This window comes from Hordeum vulgare, chromosome 3H, assembly GCF_904849725.1.
Source record: "Hordeum vulgare subsp. vulgare chromosome 3H, MorexV3_pseudomolecules_assembly, whole genome shotgun sequence".
Lineage (NCBI taxonomy): Eukaryota > Viridiplantae > Streptophyta > Magnoliopsida > Poales > Poaceae > Hordeum > Hordeum vulgare.
The window spans coordinates 315,871,351-315,875,687 of record NC_058520.1 but is presented as its reverse complement, the minus strand read 5'-3'; positions in this window follow the sequence as shown (position 1 = coordinate 315,875,687).

The following is a 4,337-nucleotide window of genomic DNA, read 5'->3' as shown; positions in this document are numbered from 1 at the left end:
CACTTCTGCAGTCCACTGTTCAGATGCTAGAGAACAGAGACAAGGATGCTCGTGCTCTCCACATGGAGCTTTACGCTACCCGTGCCCGTCTGTGGACAGCCTTGACGCAGCTGACACTAGTAGTCCAGACAGGGTATGGAGAGATGGAGATGCTGAATCCTGTTAGGACCCATCTTCCGGCCCACGTTGACTGGCCAGCTATAGGGGGAGTCACACCTCTTCGGGGACCCCTCTTACCACCAGTCAGGGGACCAAGGCCACATCCTTGTCCTTACGGATCCCAGGGATCTCAGGCTAGAGTGTTTCCTGATCCGCAGGTTGAGCTTCCAGGTCATGGAGGTAACCTCTATGAGATGTTCTATGCGGATGCCTGAACTATGAGTGGAAGGATAGTATGGTAGTAGCCGTATGTTCACAGTCCTGCGTGACTTGTGGAGTATGGTAGTAATGTGAAACGAATTCCGGAGGCCTAGATAAATAATGTATAGGAAGCTTGTAAGCCTCTGATGAGTAGTTCCACCATTTCAGTAGTTTGCTCTTCGAGTAAGTTTGTACTGAACTATGTAAGGGTGTGCATGAACCATGGTGTATATATAGCAGTTGCTTGTTACCATGTTGTTCGGATATTCATTTCCGCATTCCGTGTGTTCAGTACATTCTTAATCCATAGTTAGTATTGATATGATATTGGTCTAAGCTATGAGTTTGTTTGTCAGGATGGTGTTCACCAGGTTGAACCGTGCCCCTGCTCATGAGCAAGGTGAGGGTAGTCAAGCTTCGCAGCAAGACCTACCTCACCCACCTTCTCTGGTAGAAGTGATGCTTGAGGCAGAAAGAAACAAAAGGGAGACCAACCGACTGCTAGAGCGTATTGAGCAGAATACGGCTCGACAGCCTAGGAATGCTGCAGTGTCCCTCAATGACTTTGTTAAGCTGAATCCTCCAAAGTTTCATCATTCCGTCGATCCCCTCGACGCTGATGACTGGCTGTGCAGCATTTCACGCAAGATTTGCTCTGTGAATGTGTCTGAGGCCGACAAGGTGACCTTTGCGGCGTATTTCCTGGAGGGACCCGCCAATCTGTGGTGGGAGAATTTTGAAGCTATGCGTCCCGCTGAACCAGTGGCCACATGGGCAGACTTCAGTGCAGCTTTTCGTCTGCACCATATTCCAGAGGGCCTGATGGACAGAAAGAGAGAGGCGTTCTGTGCCTTCACTCAGGGCAAGTTGTCTGTGGATGCCTATAGCCGCGAGTTCGGTAACCTCACCCGCTATGCAACAGAGGAGGTATCTACTGACGCCAAGAAGCAAGCAAGATTCCGTAAGGGTCTAAGCCCTGAGCTCCGTCGAGATCTACGCCTCCATGAGTGTGCAAGCTTTCAAGCCCTGGTCAACAAAGCGATTAGTGCGGAGACTGGTCATACTGACTTCGAATCCACAAGGAAGCACTCCCGTGACTTTGGCTCATCTTCTGGTTCCGCGTTTCAAAAACGCAGGCTGTGGGTTCCAAACAGTTCTCTGCTGCCAAGATACACTCCGAGGCCATCCTACGTGGCGCCTCAAACGAATCAGGCCAACCCTCCATCAAAAGCTTATGGTGGTCCAGCTAGCAATGCTGCACCACGTGCCAACCAGGTGATATGCTACAAGTGTGGAGAACCAGGGCATTATTCCCGTGAGTGTCCTTAGAATGTGGGTGCCAAGCAACCCGGAAAATCCGTCGGGCAGGCCAAGTCGGGTAAAGCGTTTTATGTGAAGCCAACTCCTGCACGTGGCCGTGTGAACTATGTGTCAGCAGAAGAAGCTGCAGAGGATCCCGACGTCATGCTGGGTACGCTTCTTGTTAATCATCACCCAGCGTCCGTTCTCTTTGACACTGGGTCTTCTCATTCCTTCATTTCAGAAAGTTATGCACAGTTGCATAACATGTCATTTTGTGATATGCCAATCGCATTGGTTGTCCAAACCCCTGGTAGTAAATGGCAAACCTCTAGGATAACCTATGACAATGAAATTCTAGTAGACAGGCTAGTTTTTCTAGCCTCATTGATAGCATTGAAATCTTCGGATATTAATATCATCTTGGGCATGGACTGGATGTCAGCTCACTATGCCAAGATTGATACTCACTCTAGAAATGTCCAGCTTACCCATCCCTCGGGTGAGATAGTAAATGTCTCTACTCGAGTTGCCAAATGCCAACTCTATTCCCTAAATGCCAACCCTCTTCCGGAACTTGAAGACATTCCGGTAGTCCGTGACTTCCCGGATGTTTTTCCCGAGGAACTGCCAGGAATTCCACCTGACAAAGATGTAGAGTTTGTGATAGATCTTGTTCCGGGAACTGTCCCAATAGCCAGAAGACCTTATAAGATGGCACCCTTAGAGCTAGCCGAACTTAAGAAGCAATTAGATGAGGCCTTGAACAAGGGTTTCATTCGTCCTAGCTCTTCTCCTTGGGCTTGTCCCGTCCTCTTCGTCAAGAAGAAAGACGGAACGGATCGGATGGTTGTAGATTACCGACCAGTTAACCTGGTCACCATAAAGAACAAGTATCCGCTCCCCAGGATCAACGATCTGTACAATCAGCTCGCTGGATCCTCAGTCTTCTCCAAAATGGATTTGAGGTTGGGATACCATCAAATCAAGATTAAGAACGGGGACATTCCAAAAACGGCCTTTGTTACTCGTTATGGCCAATATGAGTACACCGTTATGTCCTTCGGTTTAACCAATGCCCCAGCCACCTTCTCTCGGCTGATGAATTCAATCTTTATGGAGTATTTGGATAAATTCGTCGTAGTATACCTCGATGATATTCTTATCTACTCCAAGAATGAACAAGAACATGCCGAGCATCTAAGGCTGGTATTGATGAAACTTCGAGAGCATCGCCTTTATGCCAAATTTTCAAAATGTGAATTCTGGTTACCAGAAGTGACCTATCTAGGCCACGTAATCTCTGGTAAGGGTATTGCTGTCAATCCCGAGAGAGTTCAAGCTGTCCTTGATTGGACTCAACCTGAATCGGTTAAGCAAGTTAGGAGTTTTCTTGGTCTAGCGAGCTATTGTCGCCGCTTCGTCGAGAATTTCTCCAAGGTTGCAAAGCCTCTGACTGAACTCCTCAAGAAGGATAAAAAGTTCGAGTGGACACCACAGTGTGAGCATAGTTTTCAGGAACTGAAAAGACGCCTGACTTCCGCACCTGTGTTGCTACCACCAGATTTTTCTAAGGACTTTGTTATCTATTGCGACGCCTCGCGACAAGGATTAGGTTGCATTCTCATGCAAGATCGTCATGTGATCGCATACGCATCTCGACAGTTGTGTCCACATGAGGATAATTATCGCACACATGACCTTGAGCTTGCAGCTGTGGTCCATGCACTAAAAACCTGGCGACATTACCTTCTGGGTAATCATTGCGAAATATTCACTAATCACCAAAGTCTGAAATATATCTTCACCCAGCCGGATTTGAATCTCAGGCAAAGACGGTGGGTTGAGTTGATCTCGGATTACCACTTAGGGATAACTTACACCCCGGGGAAGGCCAATGTAATGGCCGATGCACTAAGTCGTAAATCTTATTGTAACAATTTGATGCTACAACAAGGTCAACCACTTCTCCATGAGGACTTTCGGAAGTTGAATCTTCATATTGTTCCTCAAGGATTCCTTTCTACCCTGGTGGCGAAGCCTACTTTTAAGGATCAAATTACAGCTGGCCAAAAGCGTGACAAGGGTATATCACGGATCAAGGAGAATATTTTTAGCGGAAACGCTAAAGAATTTTCCATGAATGATCAAGGTGTGGTGTTCTTCCAGAATCGTTTAGTGGTTCCTAAGAACCCACATCTAAGGCAGTTAATCCTTAAGGAGGCTCATGATTCCCCTCTCACCATTCATCCTGGTAGTACTAAGATGTATCAGGACCTACGCCAGAGGTTCTAGTGGACTAGGATGAAGAGAGAAATTGCTGAGTTCGTTGCTAACTGCGATGTTTGTCGTCGAGTTAAGGCAGAACATCAAAGGCCTGCTGGCACCCTTCAACCTTTAGCTATTCCTGAATGGAAATGGGATAAAGTTAGCATGGATTTCATTACCGGATTTCCCAAGACCAAGAAAGGAAATAATGCTATCTTTGTGGTCATTGACCGTCTTTCCAAAGTGGCTCATTTTCTTCCTGATCGTGAGAGTATAACAGCTAGCCAGCTAGCAGAGTTATATATCTCTCGAATAGTGTCTCTTCATGGTGTTCCCCTGGAAATTAACTCGGACCATGGAAGTATCTTTACTTCTTGCTTCTGGGAAAGTTTTCAGAATGCCATGGGGAC